Here is a 17,906-nt window from a genome sequence, read left to right on the forward strand (position 1 = left end):
CAATACTAAGAACCAGGGGGCATTCACTGCGAGAGGAAGAAAAAGCGATTCCGGCAGCTAAATAGGAAAGGGTTCTTTACAGTTAGAGCAGTCAGACTGTGCAATGCCCTACCACAAGAGGTAGTAATGGCAGACACTATAAGAGCTTTTAAAAAAGGACTGGATGATTTCCTCAGTACACACAACATTGTTGGTTATAAATTATTTAAAGACAAGATATATAATTGATGGAGGAAGGGTGAACTAGATGGACCCAGGTCTTTTTTCAACCTATGTAACTATGATTCATGCTGTACTAACTGCAGGCAGCAGTAATCACAGCCTGGTTGCGAGATTGCAGCGTGGGATAATAAAAATGTTATCCACAAAGCGCCAACATATTCCACAGCAATTTACAATTAAGCAGGGATATCTACAGACAATAAAGACCTTACAGAGAACACATAATTAAATAGTTACAGGAGAAGTGAGGACCCTGCTCTTTAATTTCTTTTAACGACCTTCAGTTTGATCTCGATCTATGGTGACTTGATGGATGAACGCTCTGTAGGACGATCGATCTTGTACAGAAATTTTTGAACAGTCCGTAAAAATGCACTTCTGATTTTTCCCTGTTCGTAAAACAAATTTGAAGTGTCCTGGATTTTTTACAGATTATTATGATTGTAATTGTCAGCATTTTACAGTTTACAATGAATGATGCTGATGTCTCTGTAGGAGGGGGGCGAACAGCTCCCTCACCTACGAAGGTAGTGTCATTGTAATGTAATTATAATGTATATGTAAAGTGTAGCAGAGCCGAACAGGTGCGCAATTCGGCTCCACCTGGTGCTCACTGCTGGTCATGTAGTAGGAAAATGTGTATGTTTATGTATTGTAAATACCATGTAAACTGTATAGAGAATACAAGTCCTTCATGCTGCATTAGGCAGGAGATGTAGTACAGGGCAGGTGTGTTATAGATGCAAATTCAGGGATAGGAATTAGGGTAAGGTTAGGAGTAGTATTAGTAATAATGTAGCACCCCTGAGAAAACCCCCGGTAATCCTAGTTTTCCCCAACAATCCCCCATACAATGGTACCCAGCTAGGGTGGGACCATGGATGGCCGCCTAGAGGTGGAGCCAATCCAGTCCACTAGTTGACCAGGTGGGAGGGGCAAACTGTGGACAGAGAGAGCAGAAAAAGTCAGTAGTCGGTCTGGGAGAGAGAGTTGATGGAGGAGACATCCTGACACAGGCTAACGGTGACCTGGTACCCAGGAGAAATGGTTGCCGGTGGAGTACTCCCGGAACTACGCACTGACGGGGTACAGGACCCTAGAACAGGAAAGAGCTTTAGGCCGACCTGTTAACACCTGCACAGCAAAGGGGACCATCAAGGACCTTTCTGACCCTAAAGAATCTGAACACTCAGTAGCAACGGGAGAACTGGGGACAGGACCAGGGTTCACTCTACCGTCAGGTGGAAAGAAGTGGAAAAACCACAGAACGGGGACCCCCAGTGTTCTATACCACAGGGACCCACTTACCAGAGACAGGTGCAGGGGAAGAAGGTACCAGAGAAACCAGACTGGCACTGGGACGAAGGGAACCTGGAGGCGAAACCAGCCAGCCTCAGGCCCCCAGCTACCATCTCAAGAAAGTGAGTAAACCAGTTGCACTGAATACCTGTGTGGACTCCCTTCTTCCGACACCCACTGCCCCATACACCCGCTGGGGCAAAACCCTACTTGCGGAGGGACTACCATACTAGCTGCCAATACCATCAGCCCCAGTAGAGACATTCTGCAGAGGCGGCTCCCTACACTTAGCCACAACACCACAAGTGGCGTCACGTAAAACCTTTATTAAACAATCCCCTGTAAGTATCCCCATTACAAAAAGGGCCCAGGGCATGGAACCGGGTAACGGCCACCACTGTGACATTCCCCAGACGTACACTGCCCGGAACCGAGTACCCCATATCCCTGGGTGCTACAATAAGATAGGAATAAGTTGTAACCATGGATCAAGCAGCTGGAGTGTGGAGTTAGTGGCAGTTAGATAGTTATTAGGATTTAGGTGGGACACAGGAAAAAGCAGCAGGATGTTACCAGGGAATTGAAGATAGGAGGGAGGAGAAGCAGAGGGTATAAGAATGTATGTAGAAAGGGATTAGTCAGTCAAGCGGCAGGAGCTGAAGCAGGTAGCAGGGCCCAGTGCCAGGGCCTGCCTAAAAAGGGGGGTACCCCCAGGTGTCAAGGCCTCACCCAGTGAACGGGCGGCAGGACGACCTCAGACCGGTGGGATTTTTGGACTCAGAGAACCCAGCGGGACCTTGCACTGTCCAGGAGAGGCTGCACGCCTGGACGGGGGCACGAGTGAGACATGGTAGCCGCACAGAAAGGATTCCGGGGGAAGAGTTACACAGGACTTAGGTGCTGGAGGACAGTACCCAGGGCAAGTTGACCTGAAGCAACATTTTTTCCCCCGAGGTTAGTTGGAAGCAGCACAGGTGGTCCCATGGACCTGAACTGAAGCATGGATTCGGAGTGTGCACAATAAAGGAGTTCCAGTTGTTTTTACCATAGACTAACGAGTAATTATTGCCGCCCTTTCCCTTGTCGAAGATGAGGAAACAGCAAGGAGAAACTGGGGCGATCTCGATGGTAACGGCTGATGCCTATGGTCCAAATGGGAGCCGCATACATGCCTTCACATTTATAGAAGTCAGGGGAAGCATTGCTGGCCATCATCTGGCACCCCTCTTGATCTTCATAGCATAATTATAGACTGTAGTCATGGATCACTGAAAATCTAAATGATTTCTCAGTTTCCAAATGTGTCAGTAAAATAAACCTCATTAGCAACTGTCAGCTGTCCATACATTTTTGATAATTTGTCAAATTTTAAGGTTTATCTGTAGCTCTTTGGTGTCATGTGCAGCCATGAATACTTGGAAAGGATATTAGTTAATGAGTGTAGTATATGATGGCTGTGTTTAATTACATACTGTATGATATTGTTGTCATATGTTGATGTACAAGGAGTTGGAAGTGCTGCTCATATTCCCCCTCGAAGACAATGTGATGTGTTGCAAAGTAATACACTGTTTCCATTGTGGTCAAATGTGTTTGATGGTTGTCATGTATTTAGTTCAGTGTGAGATTTAATCAGACTGGGAGGAGGGGAAGACACGAGGGTTACTTGCTGGGAGGTGGCAGTGACTTACACACAGGATTCGTTGGTAGTGGACCTGAAATCTGAGAGTTGGCAGACTGATGAGTTTTAGATGTGTGTGGCGCCCCTGAGGCTACCGTCGCCACAGAGATATTGCACCTCAGCTAGAGGTGTGGTATCCCATCCCGGGTAAGAATGGGATCAACTACCGGTGTACAGACAAAACTTGCACACACCAATTGGTAGGCATACACTGGGTCAGAGATAGTGGCAGCAACCCCCATAGATGTATTCATGGGGCCGTAAGTCCCATTTCTTTCCCAATAGTGTGGGTGGAACCTAGTCAGTGGGTGTGTGGGAGGAGTCAGAAAGTGAGAGTAGACAAAGGGAACTAGGAAGTTCAAGTCAGTCAGCCTGTCAGGCAGTGAGGGAGTAGAGGAGTGAGGAGATGGGCTGTCAGGAGAGGACAGCCGAGAGAAAGGACAGAGACAGAAAGAGGTTCCTGGTGAAGATCGTGGGGTCTTGTTAGGCCCAGGTGACACCCAAAGAAAGAAAGGATTCCAGGGCCATGGAAGGGCAATTGTCCCGTGACCTGTTCCACTGATAACATTGGGTGGAGGGATCTGGCTACATTCAGGGACGGTCCCTAGACAGAGGGAAGAAAGACAATTCCTCAAAAGTAAAACCGAAGGCCTGGGAGATCGTTGCAAGCACCCAGGGCCATTGCCCGCCACAGATCCCTGGTGAAGAGGGCAAGAAACAACTGTGGTTAGCCCTCTTTGTACAGGCCCTGTGGTGGAGGCCAAGAGTAGACCAGCTCAGCTAAAACAGTCAAGGCTAAGAAGTCAGTCAGAAAAGGACACACAACTAGGGGTACATCGGGACTGACCTTTGACCTATCCGGGATCGGCGGTGGCCCCTGACAGCGGATCCTGGCACTTCGTGGGCAACCGATCCGCGGTCGAATTGAACTGAACAGTGAGTAAAACATCTGAACTGCAAGCCTGTGTCTGTTCCTTTATACTACCCTGTCAGCCCTGCACCTTGTCCACAAACACCATAGACTCTATCAAGCCCCCAAAGGTTGCCCCGGGGTATCCGCTCTACCTGTGGAGAGCAAGCAACATCTCAGCTGCTATAACATCAGCCCCGGAGGTCCCTTCCAGCAGCTGCGGCCCTAAAGAGCTGCAATTTACCAGAGGTGGCGTCACAAATCTTAAATAAACATTATCATCACCTCCTCAATACCGCCATTTCAATTGACTCCACCAGGGTCACGGAGTTGGGCCCCGCCACCGCTGACTACCCCGGACTAGTCCGGCCCGACACCGAGTCACCTAAGGCCCTGGCGTGGGCGAGTCATGTGCATCATGACGAGAGACAATGGCAGATTGTAAGATCTGGAGACCAAGGAACTGGAGAACAAATGGGACAGTGTATAGTAACGGATAGACCAGAAGGTCTGATAGACCGGAATCCAGGTCAGGGAGGCTGAGTGACCGAGTAGAGACTCTGGTGAATTGGGAGACTTGCGCAGAGAGGAAGATACAGGGGAAGGAATTGTATCAGAAGGACGTGAGTGACCAATACACTACAAAATGAGAGGTATCCCAACTGCGAGATACAACATAGTCACCATATTGGGATACGAATTCCTCTACGGGGGATTTGGGGGCACATCATAGCCTGCATTCTGTGACCCTTATTGAGTGGACTTTGTATGTAATGGTGAGGAGTCATAATGATGTAATCTCTATAGCGGAGGCCTCACGGGGGATGGTTAAATCTCTGAGTTGTTAACTGGACGTGGGATGCAAGAATATGGTAGGCAAGAGGAGGGTATGCTGTGTGATTTTACCGAGAAGAGTTCATAGCTGCATATAGCAAATAAAATGTTAAACAAGAACCCTACATACTATCTGTTGTACATAGTTGTTGGCAGGCTAAAGTTCAGTAAAAATTAGATTTTTAGACATTGGTTTCTCTTAATTTTTCATGAACAATCTGGTCCTGGACTTCCGTATGCAATGGGAACCGGCAGTCTGCAAAGGTGTTTCACGCAGGTGAAAATCACCACAAAATACCCCTAAAAACAATCGTGTAATCGCAGTTTTTTTTGCAATTTTTGCGCACTTGGAATTTTTTTGTTGTTTTCCAGTGCACTATATACTAAAGCTCACTGTCTCATTTAAAAGTACAACTCGTACCGCAAAAAAACGAGCCCTCAAATGGCAAAATTGACGGAAATATTAAAAAAGTTACAGCTCTCGGAAGAAGCTGAGTAAAAAATAAAAACGAAAAAAACGGAAAATCGCCCGGGAGTGAAGGAGTTGAGGAGAACTTACCACTAGGTTCCTCCATTCGACTCTAGTACCCACTTACATACCGATACCTTTATCAATGTTTTGTGCATCTTTCTCAGCATAGCTCACAATGCTGTATATGTATATAAAAGCGGCTCTGCTCTATTTGACTAAGAAATTCACGGAAAGTCAAGTCTAGACTCAGGCAAGCTATAGATAAAAACAACAATTCTTAATTTTGACATTTTGATTGGTGGTGACCGTTGCATGCTTCATAGTAATTATCTGTGTGTAATATATTGACTTTCCAACTGCATCTGCCAAATCTATCATATGCTTGTCATCACTTTCTGATTGTCTGTGAGAACATATTTTTATGTTGTTAATATTTCATTGTAATAGAAAAACTTTAGACTTCTTCAGTAATGATGACATTTTCAATTTCTTCAAGAATACCACATATTTTATCTCTGTCTAAAGCACACAGTATATTAGAAAAGTGAGTACACCCCTCACCTATTTGTAAATATTTCATTATTTTTTTATTATTTATTACCTCTTGTACCCCCTCTATTTCCTCATAGACTGTAAGCTTGCGAGCAGGTTCCTCACTCTTCCTGGTACTGTATATGTTGATTATTTGGTGTGTCCTCTCAATAACTCAACACAGCCGTTAATGCCAAAACTAATGGTAATAAAAGCGAGTACACCCCTAAGTGAAAATCTCCAAATTGTGCTCGATTAGCCATTTTCCCTCCCTGGTGTCATGTGACCCATTAAGGTCTCAGGTGTGAATGGGGAGCAGGTGTTTAAAGGCCCTGTTACACGCAACGACGTATTTAACGATATATTGCCGGGGTCACGGATTCGTGACGCACATCCGGCGTCGTTAGCAACGTTGTTGAGTGTAACAGCTCCGAGCAAGTGTTAATGATCAAAAATACCGTATCGTTGATCGTTGACACGTCGTTAATTTTCATAAAATCATTGCTGTTGCAGGACACAGGTTGTTCGTCATTCCTGCGGCAGCACACATCGCTACGTGTAACACACGCAGAAACAAGGAACATCACCGTACCTGCGGCCGCCCGCAATGAGGAAGGAAGTAGGTGGGCGGGATGTTACACCCGCTTATCTCCGCCCCTCCGCTTCTATTGGGCGGCCGCTTAGTGACGTCGCTGTGACGCCGCACGAACCTCCCCCTTAGAAAGGAGGCAGTTCGCCGGCCACAGCGACATCCCTAGGCAGGTAAGTCCCGTGTTACAGGTCCTTATGATGTTATGCGCCACGGGTCTACAGACCTAAACCCTATTGAGCATCTGTCGAGCATCTTCAAATGGAAGATGAAGGAGTGCAAACTCTCTAACATCCACCAGCTCCGTGATGTCTCCATGGAGGATGGAAGAGGATCCAGTGGCTCCTGTGAAGCTCTAGTGAACTACATGCCCAAGGTAGTTAAGGCAGTGCCTGAAAGTAATGGTGGCTACACAAAATATTGACACTTTGGCCCCAATTTGGCCATTTTCACTTAGAGGTGTACTCACAATGTTTCCAGGAGTTTTGAAATTAATGGCTGTGCTAAACTACCTAGAGGGCAGACCACATTTGCATTGTTATACTGGATGCTGACTACTTTACATTGTATCAAAATCTCATATTATAATGTAGCCCAAGGCAGTAGCTGTGGGAGGTTGCCTCATCTTCAATGCCTAAGCATGCTACATAAAATGTGATATTAGGTGCAACGGTACCTCGGAGTCTGAGATCTCCAATGTCCATTCTGGTGATGTTAGTCTGGTACTGTCCTGTTTATACCTTTCAATAGGGAAACCAAGCCAGCTTTTGCAAATAGTGTCTTTTTTATACAGAGCCAAACTGGTGAGGAGGGGGTAGCATGATACATGTTCTCCATTACATTCATTACAGTACACCAGCTCTTTTCCAAGGGATATAAATAGCATTTTGTTCATGGCAATAGAGACAACAAATTAGTAGAGTGACAGTTGAGTCACCTGCATCTTCCTAGATATAGGGCCACACAGGTCCATGTTTGTCGCTATAGCCACTATACCTGAATCACTTGCTTTGCTCTTTACTTAATCCTGCTCATAAAGCCGTTACCCTTTTCCCAGTGTCCTCATCTGGATGCTCCTTTTTTCCTTTACGATCACCATTTCAGCTGGCCAACACAAATTCCCACCTTTAATAGTGATGAGTGGACTCGTTGATGTTCGGCTTCACTGGGTTCTGCCAAACTTTAGTTAAGTTCCATTCGGTCCTCCAACTTGACCCAAACTTGACCCCGGACCCCAATATTATGTCCACGACAAAAGCGGGACATATCGCTGAAGAGAATAAAACTCTATTCCAACTTTCATTGCTCCATTCCAGCCTCTGGTTTCCATATAAAGACCATGTCTGCAATGGTATAAAGAGGCACTCACGAGAGGACATCATACTTGTCTGACTCCGTGGATGGTAGTGAAGAGTGACATAATGTATGGTAGCCAGACCATTCTAGTCTTCATTGTTAGTGCACTACCAGCTCAAAGTTACATTGATTTGGTGGTGGATCCAGTACTACAGTCATTTCTACAAAGTTTCTAATGAACCATTTTTCAACTTGACAATACCAGGCCGCATGTTGATTATGCTAGCAGCACAAGTGGCCTAAACGTGCTACCTTGGCCTTCAGTGTCTCCAGACTTGTATCCATTCAAGCATATTTAGAAAGTCATTGTTCGGCAACCGTAAAGATTAAAATACTACGTAAAATGCGCTCATATTTGTATTATTTTTTCCCTAATTCATTTGAATGTGGAAACGCTGAAATAATTGACATGATACAGATTAGAAACTGCCTCTACTCTGTAGGGAAATAAGCGGCTTGTCATGAGATTTCAGAAATATCATTCGCTTTGCTGGGACAGGTTTTTTTTTTTCTCTTTACTGCATAAAACATGACGTGTGAACAAGCTCTTAGGCTACATGCGCACGCTGGTTTTTTTTTTTTTGCTTTTTTTTTTTTTGCTGCAGTTTTGTTGTCAGATCTTTCTGACATTTGACAGCCCAGCAAAGTCTATGAGAAGGCAGATTTGCTGTGTGCACCTTGCAGTTTATTTGTCAGCGTTTCATTTGTCAAAGGTTTGTGACCAAAAAATGCAACATGTTCATTCCTCCTGCGCTTTTGTCAACATTTGTCACGAAAATGCAGCAAAAACGCACCTAAAATTACATGCATTTTTTGTGACATTTCCAGGCTCTCTGACAAGGTGCAGTTTTGGCTGCAGTCTCTGAACACAAAAAGATGCAGCGTGTGCATGTAGCTTAGGCTCACACAGCGTTTTTTTTTAGCTGCGTTTTTGTGGTGACCACAAAAACGCAGCATGTCAATTATTTCTGCGTTTTCCACTGCGTTTTTCACTCATTGAATTCAATGAGATGTTAAAAACGCAATGAATAACGCATATAGCCGCGTTTCTATGACTAAAAACGCAGCTATACACGCAAGGGGTGGGTACTACAGTGACGTGTACAGGAAGAGGATTCCTTCTGTTGGTAAACACAGAAGCATGAATCCTCCCGGTACCGTCACCGCTGCGTCCACCTCCCGTCCTGTGCATGTCAGCTCCGTGCGGCGCCATGTCTGGGCGGGAGGTGGAGGCAGCGGCGAAAAACAAAGTGAACAGTAGAAAAAAAAAAAAATGTCATATACTCACCTGTCCGCAGGGTCCCGGTGCCATGCCCGCTCCCATCTCCTCCCGGTCCCGCCGCTCTGGCTGTGTGCAGTCTCCCCGGCCGGCAGGACCTTGCTTGCAGGACCTGGCGCTGATCACCTGATGCAGTCACCTGACGCATCAGCTGATCGCGGTGTCGCCGGCTTTTTCGCGCCTGGCCGGCTATCAGCTGATCCTGCCGTCAGGGGACTTCATCAGCTGATCACCGGCAGCTCCGGCAGCGATCGTATAGGATCAGACTCCTGTCCAATCGATCGCTCCAGGAGCTGCCGGTAATCACCACAGCACATAAGTGAGTATTATTTTTTTTTTTTTTTCTACTGATGCATCTGCTGATTGTATAATCGGCTTTTATACAATCAGCTGATGTGTGATGTGCTTCAGCCCCTAGAACCTGACACATCATCTGATCGCTTTGCCTTCCAGCAAACCGATCAGATGATATTGGATCCTGATTGGACGGCGCGGGACCCTGACCCAGGATTACTGCGGAAGGGGGTTTATTTCAATAAAGATGGAGTCACTAATTGTGTTGTGTTTTATTTCTAATAAAAATATTTTTCTCTGTGTTGTGTTTTTTTTTTATCATTACTAGAAATTCATGGTGGCCATGTCTAATATTGGCGTGACACCATGAATTTCGGGCTTAGGGCCAGCTATACAGCTAGCCCTAACCCCATTATTACCTAGCTAGCCACCCGGCTTCAGGGCAGCTGGAAGAGTTGGATACAGCGCCAGAAGATGGCGCTTCTATGAAAGCGCCATTTTCTGGGGTGGCTGCGGACTGCAATTCGCAGTGGGGGTGCCCAGAAAGCATGGGCACCCTGCACTGTGGATTCCAATCCCCAGCTGCCTAGTTGTACCCGGCTGGACTCAAAAATTAGGCGAAGCCCACGTCATTTTTTTTTTTAATTATTTCATGAAATAATTAAAAAAAAAGGGCTTCTCTATATTTTTGGTTCCCAGCCGGGTACAAATAGGCAGCTGGGGGTTGGGGGCAGCCCGTACCTGCCTGCTGTACCCGGCTAGCATACAAAAATATGGCGAAGCCCACGTCATTTTTTTTTTCTTTTTGGGCAAAAAACTGCATACAGTCCTGGATGGAGGATGCTGAGACTTGTAGTTCTGCAGCTGCTGTCTGCTCTCCTGCATACACTAGTGAATGGAGGATGCTGAGACTTGTAGTTCTGCAGCTGCTGTCTGCTCTCCTGCATACACTAGTGAATGGAGGATGCTGAGACTTGTAGTTCTGCAGCTGCTGTCTGCTCTCCTGCATACACTAGTGAATGGAGGATGCTGAGACTTGTTGTTCTGCAGCTGCTGTCTGCTCTCCTCCATACACTAGTGAATGGAGGATGCTGAGACTTGTAGTTCTGCAGCTGCCGTCTGCTCTCCTGCATACACTAGTTCTGCAGCTGTCTGCTCTCCTGCATACAATGAACATTTTGAAGAAGGAAATGACATCAGACCTTTTTTTTTTTTTTTTTTCATCAACAATCTTTAATGGCATTGTGCACTGATTAAAAACGCAGTGAGCAAAAACGCAGCAAAAACGCACCAATTCGCGGCAAAAACGCATGCGTTTTTGCCGCGTTTTTTAGCCGCGGGTGCGTTTTTTAGACAAAAACGCACATAAAAACGCAGCGTGAAAAAAACGCCTAGTGCGCACATAGCCTACAGCCACTAATAACCTTATTGATAGTATGCCAAAGCATATAAGTGACCGTGATGCTTATACTATAAGTCCCCTTATTAGCATCCAGTCAGACTGGCTTGCAAAGTCTCCATAAAGAGAATAGTGTTCCCCCATGGTCCCACAAAGCTTCTCATAGCCAGATCAGACACCCCATACTTTGCACTGACGAGGGGCAAGCACCCCCAAACACTGTGTCTGCAAATTGGGATTCTGATCTGGCATATATATCCTAAGTTATATTGAAAGGATTGTTAGAAATCCACATTTAACTTTTAGGATCGCTACTTCCAATAGGTGGCGCTGCGCTAGAGTTTGTCTCCTGTCCTGGAGAGAAAAATACCAATCCCCAATTGTATTTGTTTAAATGCAGCCCCAAAAATGCAAGGAACCTCCACCATGCTTAACAGTTGCCTGTTGACACTTAAGCGGGCTTTACATGCTGCAACATCGCTAGCTGATGCTAGCGATGTCGAGCGTGATAGCACCCGCACATGCGATATTGTGTGATCGCTGCCGTAGTGAACGTTATCGCTACGGCAGCATCACACGCACTTACCTGCTCTTCGACGTCGCTCTGCCCGGCGAACCACCTCATTTCTAAGGAGGCGGTTTGTGTAGCGTCACAGCGACATCACACGGCAGGCGGCCAATAGAAGAGGAGGGGCGGAGATGAGTGGGACGTAACATCCCGCCCACCTCCTTCCTTTCACATTGCCGGTGGAGGCAGGTAAGGAGATGTTCGCTGCTCCTGCGGTGTCACACATAGCGATGTGTGGTGCCGCAGGAACGAGGAACAACATCGCTAAAAAGAATAAAACGATTTTTTGTTTCAGGATGACCTCTCCGCGGCAAACGATTTTGACCGCTTTGGCGATCGTTTAAGGTCGCTCAAAATTATCACACGCTGCGATCTCGTTAATGAAGCCGGATGTGAGTCACAAACAACGTGACCCTGACGATAATTCATTAACGATATCGTAGCGTGTAAAGCCCACTTTATTGTTCTACTATCCAGCCCTTTGACCAATAAACTGCCTTCTATTACAGTCAAATATTTTAAATATTGACTTAATAATCTAGAGAACCTGCTGCCATTACAGTTCCTGTGTTTTCATACATACAGTAGCTGACATGTTTGAACTTGTTTCCTTTATGAAGGTTTGGCTTTTTGGCCCCACTTCTAACATGAAAACAACTTCTGGACAGACTTTTCACAAAAATAGATGTTTACCTGGGTTCCACTGGTTTCTGCCAGTTCTGATCTGTTTACTGGACAAGCATGATTAGAGATGAGCAAGTACCGTAATATTCGTAATCACTATACTCGTCACGAGTATTTTGTAATACTCGTGTATTTGTTCCGAATAGCGAGTACAATTCAAGTCAATGGGAAATGCAAGTAATTTCCTGCTGAACCCAACAAAGAGGTCTGGGGGCCTATAGAAAAGGCTGAAATGGATGGGTAAAGGATGGGTAATGAATGGGGAGAGCCTAGAGAATATGCCTGCATGCATTTCTGACTCAAATACGGTTTCTGGGAATAAGCATGACACAGAATTATTATAAATGCACAAGAACACCTACTAGAGATGAGTGATGTTAGAGGCTCAAGGTTCGCCAATTTCATGTTCGAGTGAATTTGGGGGGTGTTCGAGTCGTTCAACGAACTCGAGCTTTTAGCTAAAAGCTCGACAGTTCGAGTTACGCTCGAGAACAATTCGAGCACCAAAAACGTGGCTTTTAACAGTAAGGCTATGTGCACATGTTGCTGTCTGCATGTGTCCTGCGTCCCCAGCACAATCCCTCTCTCTTTCCTACTCACCGTTCATGGGCGTCTCGCTGCACAGCTGTCACAAATCTGCGGCGTCTTTTCCTCTTTTGAAAATGGCTGCCGCTTCATTATTCAATCAGTTATTCCATGCTTTCCCCGCACACCGGCGCCCATGATTGGTTGCAGCCCCCACGATGAGTGACAGCTGTCTCACTGCAACCAATCACAGCCGCTGGCGGGCGGCTCTATATCGTGCAGTAAAAAAAATAAATAAATAATAATAAAAAAAAATGCGGTTCCCCCATATTTGATACCAGCCAGGATAAAGCCGCACGGCTGGAGGCTGGTATTGTCAGGATGGGGAGCGCCATGGTATGGGGAGCCCTCCAGCCTAAAAATATCACCCAGCAGCCACCTGGAATTGCCGCATCCATTAGATGTGACAGTCCCGGGACTCCACCCAGCTTATCCAGAATTGCCCTGGTGCGGTGGCAATCGGGGTAATAATGTGTTAATCATGCCAGGCGTCTCCCCGAGACACCTTCCATGATTAAACTGAAAGTGAAAGTAAAGAAACACACACAGCGAAAAATCCTTTATTTGGAATAAAAGACAAAAAAAATCCTCTTTCACCATTTTATTAAAATCCCCAAATACCCCTCCAGGTCTGACGTAATCCACACGACACTGTCATCTCTGCTAGCTCTGCTACATGAAGATGTCAGGGAGCGTTCTGTGTCCTCTCCACGTAGCAGCTGAAGTGAACTGCGTTGTAATCTGAGACTTCAGTCTGCAATGCAGAAGTCAAGATTACCAAATCTGCCTATGTTTTTCCTTAGAGCCAGTAGCTCGATAGTTAGAGCGCTTGACTCAGAAGTATTAGTTCACGAGTTCTAGCACCGGCTGTCCTGATAAAAAATTTAATTTATTTTTAAATTAGAATTATTTATTTATAATTAATTATATTATATATTATAATAATATAATTATATTATATATAATATTATAATTATATATTTTACTTATTTATAATTCTAATTTAATTTAATTATTCATTGAGGGGAGGAGCCGGACATCAGCTGTGAGCCACACTTCTAAAATCAGAGCAGTTCACGGAATGAGGCTGCATTGCTCTCTCTCTTTCTCTCAGTCAGTCAGTCAGTCTCAGTCAGTCAGTCAGTCTCAGTCAGTTAGTCAGTCAGTGAGTCAGTCAGTGAGTCAGTCAGTCTCAGTCAGTCAGTCTCAGTCAGTCAGTCAGTAAGCCTCAATCAGTCAGTCAGTCTCAGTTAGGCAGTCTCAGTCAGTCAGTCAGTCAGTCAGTCTCAGTCAGTCAGTCTCAGTCAGTCAGACTCAGTCAGTCAGACTCAGTCAGTCAGTCAGTCGGTCAGTCTCAGTCAGTCAGACTCAGTCAGTCAATCAGTCTCTCTCAGTCAGTCAGTCAGTCTCAGTCAGTCTCAGTCTCTCTCTCTCTCTCTCTCTCTCGCAAAACATCCTCTTTTACCATTTTATTAAAATCCCCAAATACCCCTCCAGGTCCGACGTAATCCACACGACACTGTCAGCTCTGCTAGCTCTGCTACATGAAGATGACAGGGAGCATTCTGTGTCCTCTCCACGTAGCAGCTGAAGTGAACTGCACTGTAATCTGAGACGTTAGTCTGCAATACAGAAGTCAAGATTATTAAATCTGCCTATGTTTTTCATTAGAGCCAGTAGCTCAATGGTTAGAGCACTCAACTCAGAAGCATTAGCTCACGAGTTCTAGCACCGTCCGACCCGGTAAAAAGTTTAATTTATTTTAAATTAGAATTTTTTATTTATAATTCTAATTTAATTTAATTATGCACTGAGGGGAGGAGCCGGACATCAGCTGTGAGCGACACCTCTAAAATCGGAGCAGTTCGCGGAATGAGGCTGCATTGCTCTCTCTCTTTCTCTCAGTCAGTCAGTCAGTCTCAGTCAGTCAGTTAGTCTCAGTCAGTTAGTCAGTCTCAGTCAGTTAGTCAGTCTCAGTGAGTCAGTCAGTCTGTCTCAGTCAGTCAGTCTCAGTCAGTCAGTCAGTCAGTCAGTCAGTCAGTCAGTCAGTCAGTCAGTCAGTCAGTCAGTCAGTCAGTCAGTCAGTCAGTCAGTCAGTCAGTCATGAAATATTAAAAAAAAAAAATCGACATAGGCTTCGCCCCATTTTTGTGTCCAGCCAGGTACAACTAGGCAGCTGTGGATTGGAATCCGCAGCACAGGTTGGCCCGAGCTTTCTGGGCGCCTCTGCTGAGAATTGCAGTCTGCAGCCGCCCCAGAAAATGTCGCTTTCATAGAAGCGCCCTCATCTAGCGCTGTATCCAACTCTTCCAGCAGCCCTTAAGCCGGGTGGCTTGCTGGGTAATAATGAGTTATTACTAGCTTTGTTTTACTAGCTAGTATAAAGCCAGAGAATCTTAATGTCAGGCAAGTTTGACCTGGCCATTAACAATCTCCAATAAAGGGTTAAAAAAAGACACCACAGAGAGAAAAAATACTTTAATAGAAATAAATACACAGACACACTTAGAGACTCCATGTTTATTACTCCCTGTCATCCCTCCACAATCCTGCTCTTCTGTCTTCTTTCTCTTTCAACCCATGCAGCTCTGCTACATCAGACAGCACTGCATGGGAGGAAGAAGCTGCTGCTCCCCGTGCAGTGTAATCACTCAGTGAGTGAGCAGAGACTGCGGGCTGTAAGCAGTGACCTCACCGCTGACAGGCAGGTTACCATAGCAACGGTGCTCCGATCACGTGATTCACGAAGCCGCAATTCACCGGCTGTGGCATCTAATCCCTGCATGTGGGCTGACTCTGTAAAGAGTGTCCACATGCAGGAATGGGGAAGCCGACCATGTGCCAGAGCATTTCACCGGTACACGGAGATGCTGGAACGATCACCGCGTACCGGAGAGATGCACTGACAGGACCTAGCATGACGTCTAGCCATGTGACCAGTCTGTAGCCAATGAGATAATAGACATGTGACTGGTCACATGCTTTTTTTGATCTCACGGAAGGTCCTATCATCAGTGCTGGTTACCGGGAGGACGCAGCGATTATCGGAAGATAAAGCGGCAGGAGACAGAGTGCAGGACGCGTCGCGGGGACCTGTAAGTGTTATGGCAATGTTTATTAACTGTATGTGTACATGTATAATGTGTTTTCATGTGTTTGTGTTTGCCTCCCATTGTTTTCAATGGGGTTCGAATGGTTTGTCGAACAGTTCGTCAAACGTTCATCGAACGTTCGCTTAACGGAGCCTCTGTTCGTCGAACCTAACTCGAACGCTAGGGGGGTGGCTCATCTCTAGTCTTCATATTAGTTATACCGATTGCATATTTAGCATTTCTTTTTGCGTATTCAGCATATCTAAATTATATAGCTAAAATTATATGTAATGTAAAGGTATCATTGTTAGTGTTCCTTTCTCCTTAGTAAACAAAATTTTGCTCAAAAACTGGACCTGACTGGAGAAAACTGATGTAATTTTGGATTCAGCACACAAAAATTCATAGATATCACATGTTATCTTGCAGTCAGAAAATTTGATGTAGACCAGTGTTATTGAACTTTTTTTGCTAATTTGACTATTTTTTTTACAGAATTAATGGAAATGTTTGTAAAATACTTTATTCTTCATGTATTCAAAATAGTTAGCATCACTTATGGGATTTGAATGTTGTGCACACAGTGCGGAATGTTCGATGTTACGATGTAACGATTAGGGATGATCGAATACCTCAAATATTCAGCTTCGCGAATATTTGCCGATTAGGTCGCCGCTATTCGACTATTCGCGAATATTCGATGCGCAATGTAAGTCTATGGGAAACCCGAATAACAACTATTCTGAACTATTTGGGCTTCCTTTAGACTTACATTGCGCATCAAGTATTCGCATAGCGGCGACCTATTCGTCAGATATTCGCAAAGCCGAACATTTGAGGTATTCGATCATCCGTAGTAACGATCACTGCTCACCCATTTCATTCATGATTCTGGCCCTGTCGAAACACTTGTCTAACTTTGATTCTATTGAGTTACGATTGCGCCATTCATCGTCAAACCAAATATATGCTCGAGAAAGCAAAACCTTTACTAACAGGTCTTTCCATTGACTAAAGCTGATGGCTGAAGAACCAGCAGGGGGACACTCTGTGCTCTTCTTACAAGTAGGGATTGTATGGCAGCAGATAACCTGTTGAAGAAAAACCTAAACATGACATAAAGCCGCCAATAAGAAGACTGTCCGAAAACATCTGATAATGAGGAGACCTCCTCAACACATGCAAAATTCTTTGAGCAATATCATCAAAGTATCCCCTTACAGTAAGTAATCTGTCTGCAACATGATGCACGTACTTTGTAATCACATGACAATTACGTTGCCAAAAATGTGTTCTGGCAGGTGAATCTGGTCCGCCTAGCAGATTTTTTTTTTCTTTTACTTTCAAGGTTTTTTTTTCACCTCTTACAAAATTTAGATATTTATAATTTAGTTCAAATAAATCTAATAAATTGCTTGGCGGATTTGTTTTCTCTTTTATTCCATAGAATAGCAATGTTCCACAAATTGTGAACCTTGAATCACAGACCAAGTGATATTTACAGATAGCGGCTAATTAATCACACTGTCAACCAAAGCATTCAGCGTAACATACTTCTGCTATGGTCTCTGAGATCTTATCTCACCTTGTGTCACCTGGCTTTAGAATAAAGAACAGAAAACTTTCCATTCTGGATGGTATGCGTACAAAATGTCCTTACACATTCTCCACAAGCTTTACATTACAGCTCGGAGATCCATGACTTTTACTGCCCTGTTTAAACAGATAATGATCAGAGATTTGAAATAACTCGGGCGCCCTGGGCAGTATTTCACTTAGGTCAATACACTTCTATGTTTTCTATAAAGAAAAAAATATATACTGCCCTGGAAGGTCATTACTTCACATGGTTCATTAGATGCTCTTAAAGGGGTTCTATATAAGGGTACAGAGACTGAAATTTCTAAAACTCGCTAAAATATGCCCCATCATGACCCTGCCTCCGAGTAATTTTAGTTCCCGTGTAGCTCTGTGTAAGGCCTACTTCACACATCCATGTCTCCAGTACGTGTGACGTCCATTTTCACATGTACTGGAAACACGGACTCATGTAGACCCATTAAAATCAATGGGCTTGGTCATACATCCGTGTTTTCACATGGTCCATGTGG

Source organism: Anomaloglossus baeobatrachus, chromosome 1, assembly GCF_048569485.1.
Source record: "Anomaloglossus baeobatrachus isolate aAnoBae1 chromosome 1, aAnoBae1.hap1, whole genome shotgun sequence".
In the NCBI taxonomy this organism is placed as follows: domain Eukaryota; kingdom Metazoa; phylum Chordata; class Amphibia; order Anura; family Aromobatidae; genus Anomaloglossus; species Anomaloglossus baeobatrachus.